Raw genomic sequence first — 12,991 nt, forward strand, 5'->3', positions numbered from 1 at the left:
GAATTAGAAAACAAGTTTTGTGGGGAAATGATGATATCCAGTTTAATGGAAACTGTTTAAACTTTGAGGATTGGATAAAAAATGACATTAATAATATAAATGATTTAATTGATGAACAGGGCAATATCTCTGAAACTATCATTTTAACTAAACTTAAAAATAAACAAAATTGGATAAGGCAAATATATATGTTATAAAAAGCAATACCATTTGATCGGAAAACAATTCTTTGCACTGAAGATTCATTCAAAACTAAAGTTAAAGTTATAAATGACTTAAAAATTATGCACAGGACAATTACTCTCTTAATTAGTACAAAAGAAATATTCACAATGAAAGATAGTTGAGATAAACCAAATGGTTTTCTTATGTGGGAAAACATATTTGAGAATCATTTAAATTCTAAATTGAAAAATACTTTTGTTTTTATTTTTTAATATCTTACTGGTAATAGATTGAAAATATTTAGATTGAAACTTATTCACTACATACTGCCAAGTAATGAACTATTTAAAAAAAGTGGAAAATTACTGAAGACAACTTATGTAAGCATTGTAAAAAAAAAGGAAGACTATGAACATTATTTTGTCAATTGCTCATATAATAATGACTTTTTAAAAATAGTTATGGAATTAATGAAATCCCTAGGTATTAAAATATACATTATAAGCCTTGAAAATTTAGTAACAGGGTACAAAATTGAAGATTCAGCATACTTGGATATCAATTACATATTAACTATAATATCCTTCTCAATATACAAATCACATTTTGTCTCAGAAAAGAATACAAAAACAAAAATAAACATTTTAAAAATTATTGAAATAATCAATTTTAATAACAAAAAAATAATCAGATAATTCTAAAAACAATTAGATTCATTGCAAAAATTCAATTGAATCAGGACTTATCTTTGTACGATGCACAAAACAATGTGTACAAAATTGTTTCTTGTACACAAGCCAAATATTGTAATACTTATGATCAAGTATTATTTCAAATTAATGTGGAAAATAATGTATCATTTTGGATGAGTGTTCCAACTTAAACATGTCAAACTTTAATTAATTGTGCACTACATATATATACATTTCGACAAAAAAACAGATCATCAGATAACTAAAGAAAACTTGAATAGTAAACTCACTATATATAATCGTTAAATCCAGTGGAGAAAAATTATATTTATACGACACACATTAAAACTATACACGATAACGATCATGTGATAAACAACACTGTGCCCAATATTAATGGAAACACGGATTATACCGATAACGGAGTTGATTCCGGAAAAGAATAGTACTATGAAAAAGAGAAAAAGAAACAAAATACAATGCATGTGTAATCACAATAAGTTATCAATAATTTTGTGAAATGACTTTTGTTATGAATACTAATATTATGAAAAAATAATATCTTGCCAAATAGTGCTTCTCTAAGCTATTAGGTTATCTAACATGAGGGATACTAAGTTAAAGCTGTAAACTTAGTAAATTGTTACAGCAAATATGCAATAAAGATATTTTTACGTTGGAAAAAAAATTGCATCAGACGTGCGTTTCATCTTCAAAAGACTCATCAGTGCAAATCACAAAGTGTTTAAAAAGCCAATTAAAGTACGAAGTTGTAGAGCATTATGTACCAATAAATTCCTAAAAGTTTTGCCAAATACAGCTGAGGTAATTATTCCTGAGGTAGAAAGACTTAGTATTTCAAAAATGCAAAGTTTTGTAAACAGGTAATTTATAATTATGAACATATCAATGATAACTCAAGACAACACATAAGTGCTGACTACTGGGCTGGTGATACACTCGGAGAATTAAAACTCAACCAGCATCGGCATCGACCCAGTGGTTGTAAATAAACTCATCATAGATACCAGGATTGAAATTGTATATTTGCAATAGACGCGCGTTTCATTTACAAAATAGTCATCAGTGACAATTGATTAAAAAAACGTGAAGAAGGCCAAACCAAGTACGTAGTTAAAGAGCATTGTGGACCAAGTGTTGCAAAATACAGCTAACGTCATCTATTCCTGAGGTAGAAAAGCCTTAGTATTTCACAATTCAATGTGTTTTAAAGGTAATTTAAAATTAGGAACATATATATCCAAAAAGGACCAAAACTTCCATTGAAAGTGTTATACAGCACCAGTTTGGCTATGTCACTATAACCATTAGATTTAGCTATGGTCAGAGGTGTTTCTTTATTGTATGGTATATATGGATCTGCATTATGATCTAATAATATTTTCACGATGTCAATATATCCTTTTTCTGCAGCTCTGAATAGAGGGGTTGCTTTGAAAAGCGAGTTCGAAACAAAGTCCGGATGAGCTTTAAAATGCAACAATAGTTTTACAATATCAATCATTCCATGTTCTGCAGCTATGTATAGAGGGGTTCCTCTGAAGCCTATTATGTTTGGATCAGCATTGTGGTCTAATAACAATTTTACTAGCGCCATATTATAATTTTCTACTGCTTTATGGAGAGGGGTTCCGCATGAAATGATGAATTCTTCGTTTCCGCTATTTCTTTTAGACACATTTGTGAATAGTCCATCCCGGGTAACTACATAATCAGGAATTCCATTCGTGTGCTTGATATTTGGATTAGCTTTGTTGTCTAAAAGTAATTCTGCTATATCATCATATCCATGCTCTACAGCTCTATAAAGAGGAGTTCCTTCCAAACTAGCAATATTTGGATCTGCTTTGTGGTGTAACAGTAACCTGATTATATCAAGATGTCCCTTTTCTACAGCTAGGAAAAGTGGGGTTCTGTCCAAATATTGAATTTCAGGATCAGCTTTCTTGTATAATAGCAACTTCACTATATCAATATGTCCTTTCCCGATTGCAATATACAAGGACGTTCCCATAAATGGGATGCAATGATTTATATCAACATGGTCTAATAACAACAATGTCACAAATTCACAATATCCCTGGCTGATAGTGGAAGAAAGTAATTCATAAATCTCATCAGTTGACAATTTCTGCAAAATTTTTTGAATGCTTACCCTACCCGTTATTAAATGAACTAATCGCTGGCGAAATTTCAAATGTTTGTTTTGCTTATTCCATAACACATTTGCAATGAAACCATCAACAATATCTCTTAGCAGACGAGAAAAGTAAACTTGCTCGTTGGTCTCTGGAATAATATTAACATGGTCAATCACGTGCTGATCTGTTTCATTTTCTCTTAATGATTCAAATAGAAATCGGTCTCGTATAACATACGTGTGAGCTAACTTCAGAACTAAAATTAGCTTATTTTCACAAAGAAATGATAAAAAGATTTCAAAGACTTTGTCATGACACATGCTATAAGAGTTTCCATATTGTTTTACATATGATTGTTTTAAACTATTTAACTCATATCGAACATCTTCACTTGAAAAAGGTGTTTCTAAACAAAAACTGTCAGCTATTTCTTTAAGAATTCGTTTTTCGAAAACAGTTTCTAAAAGAACATTCGCATTCAAATTATTATTATAAACGACAAAAAGCATTAGTGTGGCTATCGTCTTTGAATGTTTTGTATTCAGTAACAATATAAAATCATCTTTTATAAATTGAAGAGGATTATTAAAGAAGTCAAGAATCTGAACTGGTTTCCGGGCAAAATACAGACGACAAAGTAAAGGAAAATAGTCAAAGATTCCGTAGACGTTTGATTCAGCTATAACTTTTACTTCGGCTTCTGTTAAAAAGGTACTAGCTATTTCAATTCTTTCACGATTTGTTAAGCAGTAGTCTAAAGACAAATCACATATAGAATTCGATAAAAATGTGAGATTCTTGAATAGATCTTTGCAAAGATATTTTCTGCATGATGTCAAAATCTTAACTACTCTACTCTTTAAGATTATCTCGACATCGTTTGATAGTCTCTCCCAACTATTTACTAAACAGGTATCTTTTGTCGATTTACCCCATATATCATCTATAACAAAAACCTGTTTACATTCAGGGTCATAGTATTGTCGAACTTCTTCTGGTGTATATACAGGCACTATATCATATCCATTCTTTCGATGTAACTGCAAAGCGACAAAGTGAATAGCTGTTGATTTCCCACAACCTGAAGATCCAACTGCCGTTACGATGTCATCCCTTTTTATCAAATAATCTATTCGTCTAATAGCCCTTGTGACAACTATTCGTTCCTTTTCCCAGCTCTCAATAAGGTCTCCGTGAATTCCTTATAAAACCAAAACATAAAAAAATTAAAGATTGTACACTTAACATCCGAAGCCTTGTTTTAAAATAGCGTTAGTGCATCAGTTCAGTGGGAAAATCTGTCTACTCATCAAGACAATTTCTCTTTGGATATTCTCTAAAGGAGTAGGTCCGGTAAGGGCCGATTTTGGCCTCAAATTTCAGGTTCATCTAACGAAATATTTTGTACACGTTTTAAACACTTAAGTGTCTATTTCAATTGATTCAATTCGTTTATGTGAAAGATTTTAACGGATTAAGTCATTAAAAACGCTTCGATTCAAGCTTAAATATAAAAAAAATTGTCACTTTTCAGATGGTTTTTGTCAAAAATGAAAGTGGCCGCATCCGTGTTCACCCTCAACCTTTAGATTTGTTGTGTATTATCACCAAATACATCTTACATTTCGATATAATGAATGAACACGAATGCGGCCACTTTCATTTAAGACGGAAACCGTCTAAAATTTAACTAAAATGCTAAAATTCTGAAGATTTCAGTAATTTACCATGATTTAATGATAGAAGTACCCGATATAAGTGCATTGTATTGTCAAAAACAGCACATAATTGTGTAGCAGAAGCATTCTACCTTCCAATAAATAGCTAAAAGGTTACATTTTCACAATTTTGTAAAACTGTTATATTTTTTGCCAAAACGGAATGTTACTGAACATACTCCTTTCTAAATAATGGAATGCCGGTCACTAATTTAAATGTGTATACTTTATCTACATTAAGATAGTAAAATACTGCAATGAACCCAGGCTTATAATTTGATACGCTAGACGTGTATCTCGTCTACACTATACCAATCACCGAATTAAAGAAGATAAAAAAATAAAGTCAAATAACCACTTTCTTTTTTCTCCAAACTTATCATTCCATTCACTTAGATATGATGCGCATTTCGACTATTAAAGTCGATGCCGTTATATTTGAAAAGAAAAAAAAAAAGAAAAAAGAGATTATCAAGAAAAAAAGACCTAAATGATAGCCAATACCAGATTAACTAAAGAGTAAATAAATTATACGTACTTCGCAAACCTCTGGGAATAGGATCATTTGTTATGCTAGTGTTTCTAATTTCAACCAATATTTCTTTGTAATTTTCATCTAGTGTACTCATCTTTAAGTCGCAGCACCTTTGCCTGAAAAGGTTGCCACCAAATTTTACAATAGCCTACAATTTAAGAAAACAGATCGTTAAGTATTCATGCGAAACTTTTCTTATGATTTGTGATATTTTCAGAAAGTATCGACACTATAACACGTGTTTCACAAAAATGCGAAACACATTATGAAATGACTAGACATACAAGTTGATCTGATAAATTGTATGTACATTGGTGTTTTTTGTTCCGAAACCAGGTTTAAGAGTTGGGACTATAGTTTCCTACTAGCCTACACCGTATTCCAGACCAATTGCAATGGAAATTAACACTTAGGAAACTAAAATCATCATCTTATGTCGTAAAATTTTGTGTTCAGGAAACCATCATTGTCAATCTATATATATTATTCAAGATATGAAGCAGACTTTATTTTATCCGTTGTATCCTTCATTCAAAGTTCGATGGTTTAGATGCGTTCAAAATGGTCATCAAATTTTGAATTATTAAGTGAGAACACAGCATTTTAAAAGCGAAAATGTCTTTTAAAGGATACTGCTTCTTTCGTTCTTCTCGGAACATGACAAATATGTTGCCAATCAAGCATTTTGATAATGTCATTTTTTGTTTGAATCCGAGTTATTTTAACAAAGGTCGATTTATTCCATTCTAAGGCAGTGTACTTGTATCTATGTTTGCCATTCTTTTTTTTGACAAAAAAACAAGACCAGTTCTGTCAATTTGTCTAATATTATGAAATAGAGAATACTTGTAAAAAATGTAGAAAACTCAAATGTGTTTAAAATACTATTGCAATATGAAAGAGTAAGATGCTATGTACTCTAAAAGATCTATGGAATCAATTAGTATCCACATCTAATTCCACCTCTAGATTTCACATTAACTTTGTTTAGGTCACAAGTAAACACTTGCCAAGCTGGATCAGATATGAATGAAAAGGTAGCACAATTGCGATCAGAGTGTTAAGACTGGATGTCGTCAATATTGATATCCAACAACACTTGAGTTTGTGTTTGGCAGTCTTCAGCTTTCCATGTTGTGGTTTATGTGCTGCTGTTGTTTTGTTTTGTAACCATGTCGTAGTATGTTTATTTTTGACTTGTGAGTTTGAATGTCTATTTTGTATCATTTGCTTCTCTTTTATAGACGAAATTCACAGGTGTGCTTTACTGTAGGATCGAGTTGTGATTATTGGTATTGAAGTCAAGGAGAACCTGCTTTTATCTAATTTAAAATGCAAGTTTGCTTTTTATTTGGAAATTTAAAATTGCACCTACTACCGATCTAATGGATAAGACTTCTTTAACTATTTCATATTAGTTTGATCTTGTATTTTACTGTTATTTCCCCATATAACATACAGACGGTTGATCGAGCACAAATATATTTCATATAGACCTGTAATATAGAGGGTGACGTTGGTAGATATCTGTCATTTATGTTTCCATTGATAATGGATGTCGTCATTGGATTTGTGTATGTGTTTTGAAGATGATGCGTAGATATTTGATCCTAAATTTATAAATGAATCTTTACAGGCAGTGATTATATTGATTTGTTAAAATCAGTTAAAACAAAATAGCTCGTCCCGAGAACAAAGGTTTTTAAACCTCATAACAGTTGATGATAGTTGCATCATACGTTGAGTTTGACCAAGATCTTAGAGTGTGTTACAATAGTAATTATTCAATATTTTGTTCTATAAATAAGATAAACTGTTGACAGACAGATATGTCTTGCATTTTGTAAATTTGATGTGTTGAAATTAAAATGCTGAAATCTATTCGTGATAACCATGTAAAACATTTATTACGAAGAACCACGACTGAAGGTGCAGAGTCAAATAACCTGCATGAAAATGAGAATTGTCGATGCTTATGAAACTGCATACCGCATAAAATCGAGCATAAGTTGTTTCCTTATAACAAATTAAACACCAAAACGTGTAAACTTTTAAAAGTTTCAAGTTCAATTAACCATTATCATGATTATTAGGGATGTAACCATATAAAATTCATCTATATATGACTTGCAAATGCCAAACATCTTGATACAAAATATCTTTGACTTAACATACGTGGTTCATCTTAAACACATCTAATAGCAATTAATCTTTAAAATGTTTAATTGAGATGTGCTAATGCTTATGCAACTACATACTGATTCTCATTATACTACTACTGAAGGTTGCTCTTATACTAATCTTATCACAAACCAATACATTTAGGACGCCGCCACCGCCGCCGAAATCGTAAACAGTACGCACGAGTCTGTTTATAATGATCGTAGACAAGTTCTTTTTACTGAGTATCTTAGAATTGATGAACATTTTAATAGTTTTACAGATTGTCAGAAAATGGTATTTTTATTTTCGAATCAGGATCTTATAAGATTATGTGCCAAAACCTGTAATTTTAATCTTAAACGACGCCGAGAAGTTTTATATTGTAAATAATAATAAAATACTTTTGTTGTATAATTTTACCATTTAGGTTTAATATCTATTATGTACATATACATATTCTTTTAAGTGATTATCGTCTCTCATAAATCTGTACAGATTGGCTTATGTTTACAAAATGGATCTTTTATAAATGTATTGTGTAATTTTATACATAAGGTGAGACGTAAATAAAATATTGAATTGAATTGAATAGTCTTGCTATTTCGACAAACAAACACTATAATTATCATACGTTTGTAATGTAAGTCCAGTTTTCTTCAAAATCTGTAGCAGACAAAATACCATCTTGACTATGAGCCGTTTTGTTCCTAAAGTACTTAAGCCTGGATAAATGTGCACCATCACTTTCATCTGCCGGAAATGGTAATTGATCTGAAACTGGTATTCTTGCCAAATGCCTTATCAAGCAGATCATCAGTGACAGGTCAAAAGATGTTGATTTAGCTTTACCTATAATATATATTTTGGCATATGACTAGTTTGAATGGAAGTGCGTACTGCGCAAACAATTAAGTTACCCAGTAGTTAGTTTTTCCTTGACGTTGTGTTCACGAAGTTAAAAAAAAGAGAACATTGTTATTGATTCTGCATTCTGAAAAGGAACTGACAGCATGAAGCTATACCAATGGTAATGCTTAGGTCCCAAAACATCTTTTATTAAAAATATCGATCATCTTGACTTCTCCAAATAAAATTATTATCAGCATTGACAGGCATTTTAAAAATTGTCGTATTAATTATCTTTATAATGGTTTTTGTTTTAAGTAAATCCGTACTTAACATACCTCCTTGTGGAAATAATTTGTCCCATTGTGCTTGATTAATGATTCTTTTTCTTTTCAATGTCTCCAAGATTCCATTTCTCTCACTGTCAAGTGTGTTTTGCAATATATCTGGATCAAACTCTGTGTCAAACTTCACTCTGACAGCAGTTGGAGCAATTCTGAGTAAAAGGTGAGAAATCCTTATATAGTTTGTCTCCTCCTGGCTTACTATGGACGTTTGTGTACCTCTATTTGCCATTATCTTGAGGCTGGTGTAAAATAGACGTATGATAAACACAAATACAGTCATTCAGTAAAACTTACTATATATTCACATCGCGTAATGAAACATAAATTGATGAATATATTAATATTTAGATAAATAGTGTTGACTAAAGTGAAATACCAACCATAGATAAAAAATAAACATGATAAAGTGTATAACAAATACATAAATTTCCTAGAAGAATTCCCATATACAATGTCCCATAATAGATGACCAAATGAAGCGCTCTAAATCAACAGGACAAGCAAAAAACAACTGCAGTATTCCTTACTTGGATTGGCATTCTCTGAGGAAAAAAATGGTGGGGCAAACATGGTTTTCTAGACAGCTTAACCTCAGACGTGCGTGTAAGTTGTTAAATGTTCCGTCATTCTTACTAAATTTCGTGAACAACCTAAACAATATAATAGGTTTATGTGACATTAATAAGGATCCAGCAACGAATACTATGTAATCCTACAACCCAACCGACGACAAAAACCTGGCAAACATACAAAGAAATCTAACAAGACACTACTTAAAAGGGTTTAGTAGAAAGTAAATTTAATAATTACGTGAGCAAAACACATTTTTGTCGATGATACTTCATACCGTATTCGTGGTTTACTTTTTGAATAAAATAGAAATCAAGTTTATATGAATAGCACTGTTAAAACCCTTTGTTAAAAGAACCTCGGGACTCAACGGCACAAGAAATGTCCTCATATATATAAAAAGTGTATATCTGTTTGGTCGTGGTACTTTCCGATGAACCCAGTCTAATACATGTTTTGCTTAGACATAGAAACAGCTCCAAAATTCTTGAATATATTACGAGTTGAGAAAAACTCAGTTAAAAATCACTTTGAGTCCGATGGAAGAATAGGTGACAAAAGAAACTATGCAAAATGACAATTCAACTTTTGTATTGTTTTCGTTTTCTTTTAAAAAGTTAAACATGCATTTGTATAAAGTACACGTTTGCATATATTTCGACTGAAGATTTCGCATAATATATTAATTTGACTAGTATTTAAGGCATACACAAATCTGAATTTGAACCGGGAAATACGTGAATTTTTATCAGCCGACACATTTTTCTAACTGATTGTTTTATTCCTGGTTTTTAGTGTAAGATATGAAATTATTTATTTGACTCAGCAAAATTAAAACTCATGATATATTTCATAGTTAAAATTGACGAACAGTCACAGGTAAAATAGAGGCTCCGATAGTTTTTTCTTCTTCCAAATTACAAATCGTACGGATGCTTATGAAAAAATTATAGACAAAAGTTCAAGGTTGAAAATATAGAATCAGATAATTTGTAATTTAACACAGACAAATCGGCACTTTATTTTGTCTTTTTTTCTATATGTAATTCGATAGTTTTGTATCAGTTTAAATCCAGAAAAAAAGCAATTCTGAGCTGATGAGACTGATACTAAGCTCTATTTTTCACATGGCTCATTTCTCTAGTGCAATATTATCAATTGGTAAATTTCTGTCAAAGTAGTTATTATATACATATAGATTGTATCCCTGCATCGAGTGTGGTACGATATTTATCCACTCGAGACAGTTAAATTTTCAAATTTAAAACGGAAGGCTTTTCAAATATTTAGAATTTAACTGTCGAGAGTAGATAAATATAGTACTACACTAGATTTGGTGGTTGAATCTGTTTCTCTAATGATTTTCAAATAATAAACAGGCACACTTTTTCCTTCTTTTCGAGTGACCTGCAAATAAATGTGTTCTTTCTACGTGACGTCATCAGGCATGGTCGTCTTTTTCCGTGTCGTCACAATAGGAAATTCAGAGGAAAGCAATAAAATTCGACGTCATAATCGGATTTTCACCAATAAAGAACTGAGATCAAACGAACCACTCTTGAATTAAATTTTTTTTATACAATGGGTACAGAAAGTGATAAATTGACGAAGAATTAGAGAAAAGCTATTAATTATATAGAGATTTTTTGGGAATATCATGATAGATTGAGGTAAAACGCATTGATATACAGAAATAAAAAAAAAAAATTTGGTTATTCAATTGTTTGTGTTTTTTTAAAACAAAAGCATGATTTTTAAAAGATATGCAACAATGTTTGGGAGAAGAAACGCAATAGTCAATAGAGTGACCAATTTTCATGCCATCAAAATAACCTGTGATACAATATAACAAATAATATCACTGAATGAAATACATTTAAATGTATGATGTGGTTCTATAAATATCATGTCCCTAACCTTTTGTCAATTTGAATGTCTAAAATTCATAAAGTTGAATGGTTCTATAAAAAACTTGTTTACTCTAATTGAAACTTAATTGAAACGATAGAAAAAAGTAACATGATCTAGCCTTTATTCCGGATATATTGTTTTAGTAAGGTTTAAAAAAACTAACTAAAGAGAAACTTATAGTTTGTGTTATAATCAAATTACAGATTAGAGTATTTGGTTGTAAAAGATACAGATAAATATCAATAAAATAATAAAAAAACAACCCTGAAAAATGGGACATATTCTGCCGAAATATCATGACACTAATGTCCTGAGTTACCATTTTTCAAAAGATTACTTGCAAAAATTCCTTTAACTCCTAGAAGTATGTTTTACAGAAAAAAATTATCACATTTAGAACACTTATGACTATTGTGCTCACAGAGGACATCATGGCCTTGAATATTGAAGTATTTATATTTACATTTCTAATACCTTCCTTGTAATAATAATGTCAGGTCACCTAGTTTTGTCGATCGGAACGAATACACAACTTTGAAAGGTAAAAACATTAATTTAAAACTCTTTAAATTGACCTAATATTCAACGGATTTTGTAGGACGATCGACTAAATAGTGCATGATATTTTAAAACTTGAATGCTTGGAGAGATGCATATATTTTCAATTTTTATGCCAGTGATTAGAAAATTAACGTATTATTTCATGATATTGTTTGCAAGTAACTTAATCATGTTGATTGTTAAATGCCGATTAAGTAATTGTAAATATAAAAAAGAAGATGTGGTATGATTGCCAATGAGACAAAGTGTTATAAAACTGCTTTCATTGAATCGGTCATAACATATAGAAATTTTACATTAAAAACAATATTCCTTATACCGATGTCCTTACCAGCTTTTCTAAATATCCTGATTTTATTTTTTTTCTGTTGTCTTGTAATGTTTGATCGATTAGTTTATCTATCTGTTGATATATGAAAAAAACTTTTTGCTGCAATGTTGTTCTTTTTTCTGATTTGAATTGTGACATGTGTTATGCATGCATGCGTTTGATGTGTTTGGGCTTTTTGTTTTGCATTTTAATAAGGTCTTTCCGTTTTGAATTTACCTCGGAGCTCGATATTTTTTTTTGTTTACCTTTGAACCTTATATCAATAATCCATGAAAAGTAATGCTCAGATGTAAATAAATGTAAAATAAAATTCGAATACGTGAACACGATGAAAAAAAACCTGCTTGAAATTAATCGAAAGAATCGTTTAAAATTAATATAACAATCAGGTGAAGGAAAGAAAGTATAACTACTTACAAAATATTCAGAAAATCAAACCTGCTCTATGAAATCCTATACCCTAACCTTTAAATGGAATAAATATAAAAAATTAATCTATGAATAATATACACATCAGCCTTGTCCTTGCATAATGTATTAACACACATGATTTAGCACAAAAATCTATTTTTGGCTATGACAGACTTAAGGGGGCTCGCGGGTTTTAATCATTTGTTTTTACTTCATACAGGATTTCACTTTATTTTTCTACAAATGCACTTCATCTTATACTTAATAGAAAAAAGGGGGTCACCGTTCATTTACGCTCACAATCTGCTTTCGAAATCAGCATACGTTTTTGTGAAGCCAAGGTACTTTTTTTCCGTTGAACTAATAAGAGAAATAGAGGCAATATCGAAATAAAAAAAGAAATAAATTACAGAAATCGCTAAAATTTTAGAATAGTTTACTTAAAGTACAGCTTATTTGAAAAAAATAATCATAGGTCACCGATGAGTTAAAAAAGATAAAATGGCATTTTTCACAAAAGGGAAATAACTTTGGGCTTTTCCAACGATTTTAACATTTAAAAAGTCATCTGAGGCCAAA

At 30.7% G+C, this 12,991-nt stretch overlaps 1 long non-coding RNA gene across 1 annotated transcript; it reads right to left on the bottom strand.

Moving 5' to 3' along the window:
* Window positions 1-378: 378 nt before the first annotated feature.
* LOC143059138 (uncharacterized) lies at window positions 379-12,483 on the bottom strand. The gene is made up of 5 exons (XR_012973398.1): window positions 12,419-12,483; window positions 8,620-8,867; window positions 8,067-8,284; window positions 5,276-5,420; window positions 379-4,220 (listed from the first exon to the last, which is right to left on the bottom strand). It is a non-coding gene; the product is annotated as an uncharacterized LOC143059138 (long non-coding RNA).
* Between the last annotated feature and the right edge of the window lie 508 nt (window positions 12,484-12,991).

The sequence above is a fragment of the Mytilus galloprovincialis genome, chromosome 14, assembly GCF_965363235.1.
Source record: "Mytilus galloprovincialis chromosome 14, xbMytGall1.hap1.1, whole genome shotgun sequence".
Lineage (NCBI taxonomy): Eukaryota > Metazoa > Mollusca > Bivalvia > Mytilida > Mytilidae > Mytilus > Mytilus galloprovincialis.